This window comes from Zootoca vivipara, chromosome 5 (genome assembly GCF_965207765.1).
Source record: "Zootoca vivipara chromosome 5, rZooViv2.hap1.1, whole genome shotgun sequence".
Classification (NCBI taxonomy): Eukaryota; Metazoa; Chordata; class Lepidosauria; order Squamata; family Lacertidae; genus Zootoca; species Zootoca vivipara.
Window position 1 is genome coordinate 85777850 of NC_142588.1, and position 18448 is coordinate 85796297.

Below are 18448 nucleotides of genomic sequence, written 5' to 3' on the forward strand. Positions count from 1 at the left end.
GCAGCAAGGTGAAAGGAACGTTGCAAAGCCCCTTAAGAAACCCAAGCCCGTGCGCACATTTATATTCCAGCAACATTGCAACGAAGGTTGCAGCGTGGCAAGCATCTATCTTGCACACCTTGCTCCGGCACTCATTCATCCGTCAAGGACCAAACGGCTTCGAAGGGAGGCAGAAGTAGATTATCTCAGGATGCCAGCCAGGATCTTGTGACGGGAAAATTCAATATTTTAAATGTTGTCATGATTCATAGTGCAGTCCCAGGTATTTGATAGCAATTACTATAAAATAAACAAGCTCGGAGGTATAAAGTGTTTATTTTGCAACTTAAATTAATGGTCGTAGATTAGCTTTGGTTTTGCTGCCAGGAGCGGAAGCCAATGAGTTGGGCAAAAAAAGGGGGGTGGGGAGGAAGATGGCGTTGTCACCAGAGCTGCTTCTGCCTCAGTAGGGCCCTTTCGCATATTCTATATGATTTAAATATAGAACTACGTGGGAAGCAACCTTAATGCCGAACAAAACCATTGGTCCACCCAGCGCAGTGCTGTCTTACACTGGCTGGCAACAGTTTGCCAGGAGTTCATAGAATCATAGAGTTGGAAGGGATACTGAGGGTCATCTAGTCCAACCCCCTGCAATGCAGGAATCTCAACTACAGCATTCATGACCATGGCCATCCAACCTCTGCTTAAAACCTCCATGGCCGTTACTAGGAGCTGGCCGGGGATCCCAGGGGAGTGAGGGGGGTCTTAAGAAAATAAGGGTAATAGGTTAAGAATGAGGGTAATAGATTTATAAAATGGGAATATTTTTAGAAGACATCTGAAGGCAGCCCTGTTTGGGGAGGCTTTTAATGTTTAATTGTTTTATTTCATTTTTCTATTGTAAGCCGCCCAGAGTGGCTGGGGAAACCCAGCCAGATGGGCGGAGTATAAATAATATATTATTATTATTATTATTATTATTATTATTATTATTATTATTATATTTTTTAGGGAAAGTGTAGGCTAGGGGTTTTTAATAGATGGGATTTTTTTTATTTTTTTATTTTTTGTAAGGGAGCTTTTTAGGATTTAAAAGTATTAAATTATGCAAAGATATAGAAAGTATTATTAGATTAGTATGCTATACGGTGAAAACTGCTGAAGTTGGGTACAAAATGGACTCGGGAAGAGTAGGACGGGGAAGTCGAAGTCATGATAATGATATAGATAAGATTGATGTTATTTCTTTTTCTTCTTTTTTGTTATTTTTGTGGTTTTTTGAATTTTCTTCTTTTTTCTCTTTTTTTCTTTTGGTAAAGTTGATTGATTTTTCTAAATTTTTATGTTATGTTGTTATGATAAGTGTTTTAAGTTGAAAATCTCCAATAAAAATTATTTTTTTTAAAAAAAATAAAAATAAAACCTCCATGGCCATCCAACCTCTGCTTAAAAACTTCCAAGGAAGGAGAGTCAACCACCTTTTCAGGGAGTCCATTCCCCTGTCAAACAGCTCTTCCCGTCAGAAAGTTCTACCAGATGTTTTGTCAGAATCTCCTTACTCGTAATTTGAAGCCATTGGTTTGAGTCCTACCCTCCAGAGCTCAGTATCATCTGCTTTCTGGGATTTCAGCCATGGGTTCTCCTTATTTGGAGGTGGTGGGGATTGAACCTGGGACCTTCGGCTTGCAAAGCAGTTGCGCTACCACAGGACTGCAGTTGCCGCTGAGTAACAAAGCAGCGTACACATCATCTGAACCAGCCCTAGGCAAGCATGCCCTGGAACAATGACTTCTCTCTCAATTCTCCCCGCACCCTGATGTTAATTTGATTCAGTATTCAAGCCGTCATTCCTAAACATCATTCGGTGGTGGCATTGCTTCCGCAGCCTGGTTCGTATTCTGACAGGACCTGAGGTAGGCCAAAGCAGCAGGTGTGTTTGCCAGGAGCGATCCCAGTTTCCTTCGCCACTTTTAATCTGTTTCACTCCGTCAGCTGTCCCGGCATTGCTCACAGAATCTGCAAGGGGAGAACAGATTTGGCCGCACAAAAAATCCCGCGCTGCAAATCAGCAGCAGTGACTCACTGGAGCTGTGGTATATTAAGGCAGCCGGTTCCCAGGAAATGTTTCCAGGATGAGATTGAATTTCATGACCTGTGGTAAGCTTTCGCTATGGCATTTCAAGGAGGTCCGTAAAATACTTCGGGGAATTTACCGAAAAGGCACTGTGAGTGGGAAGAAATCGGGCACTGTTGCTATAAGGAACACATCGCCCAGCCAGCCAGAAACAAAATGCAGATGAAGGCAACTGAATCTGGGCTACCGAATAAAGAGATATAAAAGAAAATTATTACCCCATTGCTGCAACTTTTACAAGCACATGTGCACTCACACCTGTTGATTTCTCCTTCATAAGCGCTGCCTTGGTAAGTCACATTCTCCAACATTTTGCTGATAAAAATTGGAACATGGGCCTTGCGCCTCCTTTCCAGCTTTCTGTCCAGGAGAGGTGATGCTCTGGCAGGGAAGCAATCCTACCCAACGCTGCTGCCAGAGCTGCTTCCCCCGTCCACAAGCAGCACAAAATTGGGGCACCTCGGGAGGAAGGCAGAGCCCAGGGCACCTTAGAGGAGAGCATGGCTATCCCACTTAAAATGGGGTATTTGGAAGGGATGCTTATTTCAATGGAGGCAGCAGATTCACGTATCTGTGGGTACAGTCAGCAGAGGCTGGACCGTAGGGGCTCTGCCGCACCAACCTCAGCCTGCCCCCGCCCACTTTCCTTCTGACCGGTGGTCGGCTTGGCAGCCATGAGGCCTCCAGGCCTGGTTTATAACAAAAGCCACGCGGTGTGTAGAAGCAGCAAATGGATCAGAAACATCCGTATTCCTGGGGATTCGTCTCAGACAGAAGGGAACCATGGAAAATTCAAAATGGCAGGCGGCTTGGTTGCAACCAGCCACCACAGATCATGGCAATAGTACCACACGCTTCTACTGGAAGAGCACTGTGCTCAGTGGGGCCCACTGGGGCCAAGAAACAAACCACTAATGCTGGGGGGGGGCAGGTATCAGAGGGAACTTCAGTTAGCCGCGCAGCGTTTGCCACACTAAGTACCCACCTAGTAGTCCAACCAACTTTTCAGGTCGCAGTTTGACCAAATACGCTCTCGTTGCCTGTAACAACATCCCCAACATCGGCATCCAAATTGTCATATGCCATAGTCAAAGCCAGGTGTGGGGTGTTGATGCTTTCTAGGGCAATATTTCGCTTTCTCTCTCCCCCCCCCCTCTCTGTTTCCCTTCTATGTCTGTGAAAAGCTGTAGTTGCCTCCCCAACAGTCGATGAATAGCACTAAACTTGCCACCTATTCTAAGGCAGCAGATCATGAGATCAGCTCTGTTTTGAAGAGCTTGCTACACTTTTAATCCCCTGGTTTCAATAGCATCTGTGATTTGGGGGAAGGGGGAAGAAAAACACCAACTGATAAGAAAGCCCTCTTAATAAATGCAAAGCCCCATTCTTTCTGCGTTTGTGCGCCAACACACACAAACGGCTTTATTCTAATTGCAGCGGTATTTTAATTCCCTCCTAAGCCTTCTAACCCCTTGTTACATCATCTAGATAGAATCAACCATTGGGTTCTCTGAGTCACTATTGCCAGCGACAAACAGAGTCGTTTTTTTTAAAAGGAAGCTTTTAAGGAGCCGCTGGTTGTTTTCCAGACTCCTGCGATGCGTTTCAAGAGACCAAAGAATATCCACTGTCAAAGGCAATTATTTCTGCAGCTCCCTGGCTTCTGCTGCATCGTTCGCAAACGTGATTCCCGGAACAGCATGATTCATATTGTGGTGGCTTGGAGGGAAACAGGTAAGGGGGGGAGGAGGAAGGATGGAATAAGTGGAGTCTTTGGTCTGTTGGCCCACATATTTGGGGTGCTCAGAGTCTCAGGTGCCCTCAGTCAGCACATACCACTCCTGAGAGATACCACACCAGGTCCACTCCTCGTGTCTGAATCTTGAAAATTCAGGGAATTGTGCTATGAGGAGGCAGAGTGGAAAAGCAACATCCTCATTTCTTGCAGGATGAATGTAGGTGGCAGTCAAGAGATGGACTTGTGGAGAGAGGACTTATCATTGCTGGACCAAGACATTTTCTCGCCTAAAGTATGACATGCAACTAAAGTCCTGCTGTGGCATTAGGAATGGACACATAATTGATATCCTCTAAACAGAGGCACTATGCATCAAAAAGTGCTTAACAGCCCCCATTGACACCTCCAAAATCCTTTATAGTTTTGGCAATGTTCTGGCTCTTGGTGGTGAAGATTTGACATGTTATTGTCACTCTGCCGCTGCTTTACTAATGGGAAAGTAGAATGTGTTTGTCGCATAACACGAAGAAATAAAAAGGCGGGCCATGGAAATGTTTGAAGGAAGTCAAACTATGGTATCTCCAAAATCAGAAAATAGCTTTCGCCCAACCCCTTGTTATCTTATCGAAAGGCACCACACAGTGCCGGAAATACTGCTAGGAGGGAGATGTCCAAGTTTATAGATGTACAGTAATTGAACCATCTGAAAAGGACTCTTCGTTCAGGTCCTTGACCCAGCCGCAAAGACGTAATGACGGAGTGTTCTCCCATGACGCAATCTACAAGTGCAGACCCAGGAATTCCTAGGTCTGTACTATATCAGACTTCACATGTTTATATTCTTCTCCACATTTAAAAAATAAAACACTCCCTGGATGGAAAAAGCTAGCATGTCAGGAGAGTGCTTCTTTCCTTGATATACTAGCTTTCCATGGACAGGGAGATTATTTCTGTGAAAGGGAGAATGGCTTGCTTAAGGCCACCCAAGGCACCTCAGATTAATAATAATAATAATAATAATAATAATAATAATAATAATAATAATAATTTATTATTTATATCCCGCCCATCTGGCTGAGTTTCCCCAGCCACTCTGGGTGGCTTCCAACCGAATATTAAAAACAGTACAGCATCAAACATTAAAAACTTCCCTAAACAGGGCCGCCTTCAGTTGTCTTCTGAAAGTAGAATACTGTAGTTATTGCCTTGACATCTGCTGAGAGGGCGTTCCACAGGGCGGGTGCCATTATCAAGAAGGCCCTCTGTCTGCTTCCCTGTAACCTCACTTCTCGCCATGAGGGAACTGCCAGAAGGCCCTCGGTGCTGGATCTCAGTGTCCGGGCTGAATGGTGGCGGTGGATTTGCCTCATGCACGTCAAACATCATAATCCCCTCACTTCCAGTGTTTGTTCATCTCTAAGTATATGTTTTATTTACTTTTTTGAGGTACCCATGAGGAACAAGGAAAATTACATGCAGGGTATGTGCAGCTAACTAACCATGTTTTGTTTTGTTTTTAAGACTTACGGAGGAATTTTTTTAAGGTTGAAAGGTTAATATAGCCATGTGCCACCAATCAGCATCCAAGCTGCTGGTGACCAGTCCAGATGTAGGATCTTGCCAGCCAATCAGGAATCCCAGCACTGCAGGGTGCAGTGATAGTCTGTATGTTGTGAAAACTGACACGCCTAATAAAACAATGCTGTGACCATCCCATCCGGGGAGCTTCAAGACCTTTGCTTTTGAGCCAAGGTCCCTCACTGCCCATTACAGCTGCCCCATAGAGGCGGCTGGGAGCACAATTTTTCTACAAGTACTTGCATTGATGGAAGGAGGTGGCTGGAAAGCAGTACAGTACTAGTGCATGCTATCTGAGGTGTCTTCTATCTTCACCGAGGGGGAAGGGAAAGCAGAACTCTGACAACAGCCAATTCTTGGATGCAAGCCAGGCAGCATGAGACTGCAGAAACAAGGCTAGGCACAAAGCAGAAAAAAACAATGGTCCCTGCGCTCCGAAGGCACCCTGGCTTGGGCAGGGTGCTAATGTTTGCTAATGTTACACGCAGGGCTGGCTGAGTGCACAAAGAATCCAAATGGCTGCTTGGGGAAGGGAAGGCCATATTGTGGGGTGGGAACCAATAGGGGCCCAGCTGAAGTGGCGCACTTGAGGATCTCTCGCAACATCTCAGAGAAGGTTAGTGGTCGTAGAATCATAGAACTGTAGATTTGGAAGAGGCTAAAGGACGTTCAGCACCCTTCAGTTCCCAGGATTCTTTGGGGGGAGCCGTGACTTAAAGGGGTATCGTATTGCATTGAATGCAAGGTGCAGATGTACCCCATTTTCTGCTGATAGCTCATCTCACACCACACCTTGCAAGAGTGTGTGTGTGAGAGAGAAAGAGAGTAGGTAGGTAGGTAGGTAGGTAGGTAGACAGACAGACAGACAGACAGACAGACAGATGGATAGGAATCCTCCTGTTCATCATTCATTTATAAAACTTTAAAATGAATTTAAAAATATTCCCAGGGTCAGGGGGGGTGTTCTCTCTCTCTCTCTCTCTCTCTCTCTCTGTGTGTGTGTGTGTGTGCGCACACACACACGCCTTATTCTAAACTAAAAATGCAAGTAAGATTTTAAATCACACCATTGCAATACAGCTCCAAAGCAGATCTGTGTCAATGGCTCGGCTGTGTTAAACTGGGCCATTTGGCTTTGGTTTATCCCATTACATCAGCTCAGTGTCTTGCAGCCATGCAAAGTGAGGACATGGAATGGGTGGAAAGGGATGGGTGATGGACCAAAATGCTGGATGACTGTGGAAGCGGTGACAGATCTGGCAGAGAGAGAGAGAGAGCGCGCAAATGGGGGAAAGCATTGTTTTCAGAGAGGCCCAGCAGGATAGCACCGTTTGTGGAGGGGTGTGTGTGTCTGTTTGTGTGTGTGTGTGTTGGTTCTATGGAACTGCCTCCCTCTTCCCTTCCTCCCCTCACCCCAGTCGAAACCAGACACTGAATGTTGCATTCTCATCTCCTTACTAATGTCCCTCTCCTTTCTTGCTCTCTGGCAAGGGCACAGCCCATACTTTTGCACCAGAGTACTTTTGCAAGGGTATTGGGAGCGGTTTCCTCCTCCTCCTCTGTGTCAGGCAGCAGCTTTGGGTTGAACACTGCATAGAGTGAAGAAGAATCCAATGCTTTCCCTCCCAGTTCCATTAAGAAAGAAAGACCGGTGGCCCCATGAAATATGAGGTATTGTTTTGCTCTCACTATTCCTCTCAGCAGTTGCTCCAGACCACAGTTATAACCATAGTTATGTCACCACAATCATAACAATCATTTTAAGGTGTTAGCACTTACATATAGAGCTTTAAATGTCTTGTGAGCTATACTCCCCGCAACCCACCTCCCGGAACGGCTAGAATCACCCAGCACCATGTTTTAAACAAACACCCCAATGGATTTTGGAGTTAGCATTTTCCAGAGGTCACTTGTCTCCCATTAGCTTTGCCCTACAACACATCACAGGTGCTTTCGCTGTTATTAATGCATTGTGTACGCTTCCCAGTCTGCATGTGGTTTCGTTTCATCCTTGTGTTCATGTGGAAACTATCTGATGCAGAGACCAAAGCCAAAAAAAAGTAGGTACCTCGCCCTTGGCAAGGACAGTCAGTTATAACCTGACACCTTTGACAAATGGGGCTGCATACTAAACCCCCTCCACATTATTTCTTCCAAGAAAGAACTTCATCCGTACAAGAAAGAACATCAGGCTTCATATTTGCTATCTCATCTCACTTTCGCATTCCAGGTCTTCTCTGGGCCTTCTGATTGAACCCCAATTCCATACCCACCAACATTTCTTCAGTAGTAATAGTAATAATATTTATACCCCACCCATCTGACTGGGTTGCCCCTGCCATTCTGGGCAGCTTCCAACATATATAAAAACATAAACAAACATTAAACATTTTTAAAAACTTCCCTATACAGTGGTACCTCGACTTACAAAGACGATCTGCTCCATGGCCGTCTTCGGTTGTCGAAGTGCCACTTCTGCGCATGCACGAAGCGCAATTTCTCACTTCTGTGCATGTGCCGACCCCATGCGCCGCTTTGCACAGGCGCAGAATGCGCGTGCAGGGCGCGCGGGGCAAAAAAACTTCCAGGGTTGTCAACTTTGGAAGTCAAAACCTTCGGAAGTCGAATCGTTCAGTTGTCGAGGTACCACTGTACAGTGCTCCCTTCAGACTTCTTCTGTATAGTTACTTATCTCCTTGGCTCGGTGGGTCGCATAATTCCATACCCTCCAACATTTCTCCAATGAAAATAGGGACGTCCTAAGGAAAAGCGGGACATTCCAGGATCAATTCAGAAACCGTGATGGCTTCTGTAAACCCGGGACTGTCCCTGTAAAATAGGGACACTTGGAGGGTCTGCAATTCCCAGTGCTATTTTCCTAGAAAAAGAGGTGCCAGAACTCACCATGAACACCTCCCTCTTTCTGTTAGCATGGTGATGGCGCCCACCTGAGAGGTGCCAGATCTGAACTCAGGTGAGTTCTGGCTGGGGGGGGGAGGGGGAAGCCCTCCCAATTCTGAAATAGTAACCGTTCATGCAGACTTTCCTTCTCCTGACTTCCCATGTGAAGTTTGTTTGTTTATTTACTTCCTAACACTGATCTCCTGCCCTTCTCCCGTCATGGAAGCCAAAGCTTCATGTGGTTCCCACAAAGTCACCAATCCAAGCACTGACCAGACCAGGATCTGCTTAGCTTTTGCAAGGATCCACATTCCAAAAGGGATCCACTGACAAGAGTTCCCTAGACCTGTTTGCCCTCTCCACCATTGCAACACCCTCGCTATGTGTCCCGCTTGCCGTTGCTTTTGTTATATGCGAGCCTTGGAGAGCTAGGCAGGACCTTACATGTTGACACAAATAAACCAGGTTTTGTTCCTTGCCCTTCATTTTGAAAAGGGATGTCATGTTAGAGGAAGGGAGGGAGGGGAAGGGATGAGTAACGCATGAGGTCTGAAACAAGACAGAATAAATCTGGAAATTACCGGTAGCTCTCTTTTCTTCTCTATGCAGAAATACATATATATTGTATATATCCAAATTGCCTAAGTTATTTGAGTGCAAAGAGTTCCCCATAAGGAACCAATGGAAATCCCATCGCATGAGTCACTTGTACAGAGATGAAAGCAAACACTCAAGAACATGCTGCAGTTGGTGGCTGAAAAGGGATGGTAGTGTTCGCTCAGCTCCTTATCATCCCTGTGCTGTCTAGACACACGTACTCTGGAGATGATGAGTTCACAGAAGAATGCTGGCCACAGAGTCCATGGAGAATGCAAAGGAGGATCTTAATATCAACTGAATGGCGCAATTTGGATACGGCAGATGTCTTTGCCATTCACTGGATTGGGATGAAAGGATCGTGGTTGCATCGATGGCCTCTGCCGTTATGTTTATTTCTGCATTCTCCTATCAGAATAATGGACTTAACAGCCAAAACATGATTCATTCATTCATTCATTTGATTTATATGCCACCCTTCATCATAAGATTTCAGGGTGGTTCACAGAAGAAAATACAGGATAAAAACAAGTAAATAAGTGAAACAAAACAGCAAAACAAAGCAATAACCCCTTCCCACAGCATTTAAAAGACTGTAGAATCGTAATCAGCTAAAGGCCTGGTTGGAGAGGAACGTTTTCGCCTGGCGCCTAAAATATATATAATGAACCTCCCCAGGGAGAGCATTCCACAAATGGGGGGCCACCACAGAGAAGGCTCATTCTCATGCTGCGACCCTCCAGACCTAACGTGGAGGAGGCACATGAAGAAGGGCCTCAGATGATGTACGCAGAGTCCGGGACAGTTTATATGGGGAGGGGCATTCCTTCAGGTATCAGCAAATCCACACAAACTGTCTTGGGTTGGGCCTTTCCATTTCAGACAGCAGAAGGGCCTTCCAAATGCTTCCCATATGTCAAAACAACAACCATCTATACATGCAAATATTGCCTTTCAGGGAAAAGGGAAATAGCAAATCATCTCCCACTATGCTGGTTTTGCACATGCAGGGACATTTTAATATATGGGTAGATGCAAGTGTGTAATTCTTGGTCTAAACTACCAAGGGCGTACCCACCACGGGGCAAGTTAGGGCAGCTGCCCTACTCTAGAAGCAGGGCTGGTGGGCAGAGGCGGAGCACAGCCCGGCGGAGCGCGAGTTTGCCATTCCCGCCGCGCCGCGCCGCACCCTCCCTCCAGCTCCCCGGCGCGCCCTCAAGCAAGGCCAAGCGCGGCGCGGAACCAGGGAGCGCGGCGCGGTGGGCGGGAACGCCGAACTCGCGCTCCGCTGGGCTGGGCTCCGCCTCCGCCCACCAGCCCTGCTTCTAGGGAGGGGCACAGCCCGGCGGAGTGCGAGTTCGCCGTTCCCGCCCGCCGCGCTGCGCCCTCCCTCCAGCTCCCTGTCACGCCCTCTGGCAAGGCCAAGCGTGGCGGGGAACCAGAGAGCGCGGCGCGGCGGGCGGGAACGCTAAACTCGCGCTCCGCTGGGCTGGGCTCCGCCCACCAGCCCTGCTTCTAGGGAGGGGCACAGCCCGGCGGAGCGCGAGTTCGCCGTTCCCGCCCACTTCGTGGCCCCTCCCCTTCCGTGCCTTGGCCCCTCCCCTTGCCCCCCCCCTAGTTTTGATCCTGGGTACGCCCATGTAAACTACCTCACAGGGTTCTTGTGAGGATAAAAAAAAGGGGGGAAACTATGTACTTTGCCACAAGCACCTTGGAAGAACGGCAGGATGGAAATGGGATAAGGATAAAGCAGAGATGGCGTTTGCAAAGCGTTAGGGTAACTGATGGGCTCCAGCACATGAATGAGGTAAGAATGAGGTTTTCAAGTATTCTTAAGAAGACAGAGAAGGAGGAACCAGTGAAACAGAGGCTGGTTACTTCTTTGCTTTCCTTTCATGGGGTTTCTGCTTCACACTGACAGTTCCAAGGGCAACATTTCCTTGCAAGGTTGTTTGCATTTCTCATTTTTTAAATACAAAAGGTTGCATTTGAGCTGGCAGTAGAGTTTACCCTCGGGATATTATGCCTGCATTTGCAGCCATGCTGATCCTAATGAATCGAGCATTGTGCATTGTACGTGTGCTGTTTGGTGTGTGTGTAAGAAGAAAGAGGAAGGGAGAGATGCCAACACAGCTGTGTTCATTTTTAGACTCTCCTTAAAAGCATAGCAATGGGGGCTGTCATGATAACTTCTTGCACTTCAAAATTTACCAGTATACCACTGCACTCTGGACTGTGCACCAGTATGCTGTACTTGGAAGAGGAGATCTATCTACTTACTGGGCAGAGCTCCAGAATCACCAGTGTACCTCTCTCCTGATCCGGGGTCAAGATCTGGTCCCCACCCCGATTTCCCCAAAATAGATGTTGAGCACCTGCCCGTCCTCCTTTTTCGACGACTGTTTTGGATTGGTTATGTATGCCCTGGCTAGCCTCCAAACTTTTCACAGTGCAGCCCTATATGTCTCCTGGCTGGTCTGTTTGGCTAACATGCAAGACCAACAGGTGACTCTTTTTTTATCCTAAAGGAAATAAGTGGGAGAGGGGCAAAAACCACCCCCAACATGGTTAACTTCACTGCACTTTGCTGCTTTAAACCTCTAGGGCCCAAAGTGAGTTATGTTGGGGCAGCCCTCGTGGCGCAGTGGTTAGAGTGTTGGACTAGGACCTGGGAGGCCAGGGTTTGAATCCCCACTCAGCCAAGAAGCTCACTGGGTGATCTTGGGCCAGTCACTCACTCTCAGCCTAACCTACCTCACAGGGTTGCTGTGGAGATTAAATGAGGAAAGGTACACCGCCTTGCGCTCTTTGTAGAAAAAGGTTGGGTAGAAATGTGATCAATAAAGAAAACAATCAGCTGCACAGAATCTGGCCACTTCAAACCTCAAATTTTTATTTTATGTGTATTTGTGGGCTGTCATCCCCCACCCGCCTGCTGTACTTAAAATATAGCCCTTCTGGCTATAATGCCATTAAACTCTGTGAGAGATACTTCCCTCATTTCTGGAAATAATTATTTCATAGAGAAAAAATGTTAGGAAATTTCCCAGACGAGACGGTTACAAATCCATTCTAATCTTAAAGAATGGGGAGTCTAGGGGCGGCATTATTGCACAGCGTCTAATGGCCGACATCTCATTTGTTCTTGAAATTGCAAGTGCTCCTTTTCTTTTCTTCTTACACATAATACAACATTGCCAAAAAATCTGCTTGCTTTCCTTGGAAACTAGCAGGAACCGAAGCTTGCCAGAAAGGTGTTCCCCTTGGGACATTGGAATAAAAGTTTCCCCGACCCTTATATTTTTCTTTTCGTTTCTTCAATTTCTTTATCATTCAGGTCTCTGTGGGTGCTCATAGGACACAGGCAGATCATCTCTCCACTTTCTCCATGTCTTAAATAATGTTATATACTTCGATCACGTTGCCTCTTACTCGCCTTTTCCCTCAACTAAAATAAAAATAAAAATCTAAAACACTTAATCATTCTGGTTGTCCCTTTCTGAACACTTCCCAGGATTCTTGTGGGGAAGACGTGACTGTTTAAAGTGGTGTAGTTACAGGTAGGTAGCCGTGTTGGTCTGAGTTGAAGCAGGGTGAGGAGTTGTTTAAGATTGGGTGGCTGTCTGTAGGCAATGAAAGGTCTTCCTCCCAGAGCTTGAGAAAGGGAGCTGTCATTGTCCAGGAGAGGCTGTACGCATCATCAGAGATCTACAGCCTCTCCTGGACAATGACAGCTCCCTTTCTCAAGCTCTGGGAGGAAGACCTTTCATTGCCTACAGACAGCCACCCAATCTTAAACAACTCCTCACCCACAATAATACAACCACCAGACTTAACATGGACACTGGTACCAGAGCCTGCAATAAACCCAGATGCCAACTTTGCTGCCACATACACCCGGACAACATCATTACTGGCCCCAACAACATCCAACATACCATCTCAGGACTATTTAATTGCTCATCTTCTAACATTGTGTATGCCATCAAATGCCAACGGTGCCCTTCAGCTCTCTATATTGGACAAACAGGCCAAACCCTACGCCAAAGGATAAATGGACATAAATCTGACATCAGGAACCTTAAGACTGAAAAACCAGTAGGAGAACACTTCAATCTCCCAGGACATTCTATACAAGATCTCAAAGCAGCTGTTTTATTACAGAGAAATTTCAGGAACAGACTGGAAAGGGAAGTTGCTGAATTGGAAATCATTACCAAGCTTAAAACCATGGAAGCACCTGGGATGAATAGAGATATCGGATTCTTATCTCATTATGCATGATCAAGCTTTCTTTAGCACCTCAGCCCAGGACTAATTGCAGCCATCAGCAGCCATTAACACCCATCTACAGGTTTACCACTCCCATCAGCCCATCTCCCATTCCCACCCACCCCCACCACCCTCTGTATATATATAGGGTCTGACACTTCTGTTTCTAGTGTATCTGAAGAAGTGTGCATGCACACGAAAGCTCATACCAAAATATAAACTTAGTTGGTCTTTAAGGTGCTACTGAAGGAATTTTTTAAAAGTGGTGTAATTTCACTTGAAATTTATGGTGCAGATGGGACCTGAAGTGCAGATGGGTTCCTACGAGGCAAGACACAGTGATAACAGCAAGAACCTTTATTGAGCTACATAACTGGGGAACGGGGGCAAAGCAGCTGCTTATATACATTCTTGAAAGCCTAGGCCACTCCCAATCCCAACGTGATTGGCTGTCTAAACTCCCAAGCTGCGAATCACGACTCAGAGTTCAAGGGCTAATGGCAGAGGCCCAAATCCTGAAGCACTGTAAGAATTAGATACTCCCAGCTGTCCCAGGTTTCCTTTAAGGGGGGGGCACCTCATAATTGCTGCATGTTTATTGGGGCACCAGCGGGCCTTGTTAATTGCCAGCAATACAGCTTTTCTGCTATGCCTGTTGTTTCTTTCGTCCAGTTATTTTCATGCTCATTACATGATTCTCTTGCTGCAACATTAAGGGACACACATCATCATTAACAACAGAGACCTCGTTTATGGAGACAGCTCTTCAGTCAGCTGCGGTTGAAATTTATGGCCAAAGAGATTAGAATTTGCAACAGCCCTATGTTATTTTCTAAGAGCAGGTACCTCTGTGTGTGAAATATATCTCCTGTAGCTTGCTCTGGTTCCATCCAGCATATTAGAAAATATGTATTCACATATTTTGCCTTATGCAGTTTGTCACGGAAATTGCATATGGCGACCTCAAAATGGTCAAACTGGATGAAAGGAAAGGGTCAGCTGGCTTTTGTTTGTTTACTTGCTAAACTGGCTGAAATGTTCCTTGGAAGAAGCACGGGGATTCCTGAACCTTCTTAGGGTGAACATCCAGGGGGGGGGGAGAAATGAATGAGGCACTCTCAAGCTGAGGCTACAAAATTAACACACAAGCTCATTTAAACAACTTGGGTGAGAACAAACTGCTGTTCCTTAAGTTCAGACACCCTGCAAAAGGGAGGGAGGGAAGTTGGTGAGCTTGAATGATGACTTAGGTGATTGTCTGAACTGGCCCCATCCCCAGTCTGCAATGAATCCATGAAAAATCAATTAGTTAGCTACCGTAACTGCCATTGGCCATATGCTAAGAACTTGATGACACTGGATTTGTTGTGCCCTCCACTCCACCTGTTGTCTGTATTGTACCACGGAACCTTAGGAAATAAGAAACTGCCTTGCACTAAGTCAGGCCACTGGTCCACCCAACTCGGCATTGTGTACACGGACCGGCAGCAGTTTCAGGCAGGTTTCTCTCCAAAGCCTGCTCTCTGCCACTGAGCCATGGCCCTTCCTCAAATGTGTCTAATATTCCATAATTGGCCAGGGATACAGCATTATTAGGCAAGCGCCAGAGTTGAGAGGCCACTGAGCCAACCTCCTGACATAGTTTGCAGCACGCCATGGCAGAAGCAAGGCCATGCTTTATCACATGGGGATTGGGCTAAAACGATGCATTCAGATTCCTACTTGGAGTCACCAGTCTCAATGAGTCTGCATTGGCTAATGTGGCCAGCATACCTGCCAAGTTCTGGCCTGAGAAATAAGGGACTGGACCGGAAGTAGCAGACCGGAAGTAGCGCTGCCGCCATTTTGGAACTGGGCGGAGCATGCTCAGAAGCGACTTTTGATGCTGCTCTGCCCTGTTCCAAAATGGCCGCCGCGCCAGAATAAACCGGGGGAAAACAAAAAAATCCGGTTTTTCAGCTGGGGACAGCTGGAAAAACGGGGGTTTCCCGGGAAAAACGGGAGACTTGGCAGCTAGGGTGACCAGCAGCCTGCAGATGTTCCATTTAGATCCAGAAGCTACTTTGAAAACATTTTGCAGCATCAATATTTCCAGTCTAAGATGCTTTTGCTTTGCTTTTCTTTTTTCTTTTTTAAAAAAGGGTGTCTTTCATATTAAGAAGAATTCAATGTAGCGCTAAAGAGAGGGTTCCGTCAGTGCAAACTCTACGGCTTGCCAAACAGAACGATCTCCCCTCTCGTCTCCTCCTACCTGCACAATGTTCTGGGGGTTTCCCGGACACACACACCCAAATTTAGGGGCGGGGGGAGCACATGGGGGCAGGAGAAGGGGCAAAAATCTCCACTGCACTAGCAGACCACCTTGCACTAGTGGGACTCACTAATTGAATCCAGTTCATTGATTCTATCTGTGGCGTATCAGTCTAAATCTGCTATTCTCTCCCTCTGGGCAAAAGCTAATGCCCCAAAGTAGACCTCTGCTCATACAGTGGGGCTTCAACTTCCTTTCCCTGCTGCCACCCAGGTGTACCCACTGTCTGCTCCACTGTCTCTTCTCCTGTGTTGTCTGTCTCTGTGCATCCATCTTTTTCTTTCTGAAAGGTGGCCTTGATGGTCTTAGGAGACTCCAAATACGAAGTGGTTTCTCCATAGCTGTCAGGTGAGGCTCCCTGGGAAGAGCATTCTACAACAGGAAATGCATGTGTGAATTTGGGGGGGGGTGAATGGGAAGAATCCATTTCTTCTGTCATTCAGGTGAACTTGTAAGTTAGCTCAAGAGTCTGTATTAATCACTTATCTTTACCAAATGAAGCCTATCTAGGATATTACACACACACAGAGAGAGACAAACAATTAGTTTTAAAAATTCATGTTTTGTTTTAAAATGTGCCTTGTGTGGAAGATGAATTGTTATGTAATGTGATGTGTGTTCAAATGCTCCATTGTGAATTTTGTACACAAATATATTACTATTAGCAAGAATAATTAGCAATTGCAGGGGGCACATTGTGATCTGGACTGTGCAAAATTATAATATTCACAGCAAGGCTTTGAACATTTCCACCGATTTCTGAGAGTTCACCCTTGAATATCATAGCTCAGTTATGGATTTAAAAGAAGAAAATCAGAGATATCCTAAAAAGCAACACAGTTATACATACTTTGCAAATAGCAGAACAAGGGACGCTGCTATTGTTTTAAGTTGTGAGCGGGAAAGTGCCTATTTGCATACAAGCTTCTGGGGCTCCTCTCTGGCCATTCACAGGTTAACTGTGTCAGCCTGACTTCTCCTGAATGAACCTCCTGTTAACAAATGGTCTGTACCAACCATGCAAATGCCAGTAATTAGTATATGAGATAAACCAAATCCATTAGTAGATAGAAGGGAAACTCAATCTGTTTTACAAATGGAAATGAAGTAGCAGCCTCAATTATAGGATTTTTTTTTAAAAAAAAAACCAACAACATCCAATTTAGCAAGATGTTGATTTCCTTTCCTTTCACATCTCTTTGTGTGTGTTTTTTAAGATACTTCAGCTCAAGCACTGCGCAATATATTAACCATGCCAGATTTTGGCAATGCATTTAATAATCACGCTCTTCTAAATTAGTGCTCTTTTTTTGGAAATGATTTTATTTACAGTTCAGCTACGGAGAAAGCAAGGGCTTGGTTACTTACTTACTTACTTAGTGCAAAGAGAGAGAGAAGAAGATCAGGATCCTGCAAATATTTAGGTACTTGTACCTTAGAGCCTAAGGGTTGCCGATCAGAAGGTCGACGGTTCGAATCCCCACGACAGGGTGAGCTCCCGTTGCTCAGTCCCAGCTCCTGCCCACCTAGCAGTTCAAAAGCACGTCAAAGTGCATGTAGATAAATAGGTACCGCTCCAGCGGGAAGGTAAATGGCATTTCTGTACGCTGCTCTGGTTCGCCAGAAGCGGCTTAGTCATGCCGGCCCAGGGCCGGCGCGTCCATTAAGGCGAACTAGACAGTTTCCTAGGGAGCCAAAATGGAGGGGGCGCTGGAGCCTGCCCCCCACCCCCTGCCGCCGCCCGCCGCTCGCCCACCCGCCGTGCCCAGAAGGGAGAGCGAGGGCTCCGGCAGCGCCTTCCCTCTCCGCCAGCACAGCGAGCAAGAGCGTGACAACGCGCTGCTGGGGCTGCAAGCAGACAGGAGAGCGCCAGCCGTGGTGCCCGGAAGCTCTGGGCTGCAATAGGCGCTCGCGGAGGCTGGGAGCGCCACGCCCCACCACCCGTGCCACCACACCCACGGCTCGGGAAGGGACCTGGCAGGCAGGGCTGCCTTCACACCTCTCCGCCTCTGGGGCCACCCTTTCAGCGCTCCGGTTGTAGACCCTCACGCCTGCCCGCCACCGCCTGCCCCGGTCCTGCTGGCTCGGGACTCCCCGCGTGGGACGGGAGGTGAGGTGGGCAGCTCGCAGCCCGCCCAGGAGCGGGAGAGGCGGCAGCAGCGCCGACGATGACACGCCTGCCCGCAGGGGGGCAGGTCGAGGAGGGTTGGGGAGGGGGGCATGCGCCAATTGAGGCAGGGGTGGCGGCGGCAGAGCCGTGGGGCTTGGTGGCTGGTTGTGCCCACCAGCCATCTGGCGGTGTGCAGGGAGGGGGGAGGCCGCCGGCGGGGCCGCGCAGCTCCCCAGCTTGCTGTGCTTGCTGGGGCACCCCTGGGGGCCCAGCACCCTGTGTTTGAAATATGATTGGCTGGGGGGGTGCCAGAAGGTGATCTCGCCTAGGGCGCAAAATACCCTAGCACCGGCCCTGTGCTGGCCACAAGACCCGGAAGCTCCCTTGGCCAGTAAAGTGAGATGAGCGCCGCAACCCCAGAGTTGTCTGCAACTGGACCTAACGGTCAGGGGTCCCCTTTACCTTTACCTTACCTTTTTCATATTCTGTATGGTGCAAATATAAAACTAGGTGGGAAGCGACCTTAATGCTGAGTAAGACAATTGGCCCAGAGTTGCTGGGGCAACCAAGCCAGATGGGTGGGGTATAAATAATAAAATCGTTGTTGTTGTTTTTGTTGTTGTTGCTGCTGCTGCTGCCTTTTTTAGCCGGAACTCACCGGAACTCAGTTCCGGCACTTCTCAAGTGAGCCCCATTGCCATTCTGAGAGAACAAGGGAGGTGTTCAAGGTGAGCTCCGGCACCTTTTTCTAGAAAAATATCACTGATTATTATTATTCAGCTCGATGCTGTCTTACACTGGTTGGCAGAAGTTCGCCAGGGGTTC

The 18448-nt window shown here is 47.2% G+C and overlaps 1 long non-coding RNA gene across 2 annotated transcripts; it reads left to right on the forward strand.

Moving 5' to 3' along the window:
* Positions 1–5943: 5943 nt before the first annotated feature.
* On the forward strand, positions 5944–12410 carry LOC148685762 (uncharacterized). Of its 2 annotated transcripts, none has more exons than XR_015949899.1 (3): positions 5944–6048; positions 6924–7103; positions 12268–12410. It is a non-coding gene; the product is annotated as an uncharacterized LOC148685762 (long non-coding RNA). The 2 variants fall into 2 exon arrangements; XR_015949900.1 differs by lacking the exon at positions 12268–12410 and adding an exon at positions 8943–9988.
* The last annotated feature ends 6038 nt before the right edge of the window (positions 12411–18448 follow it).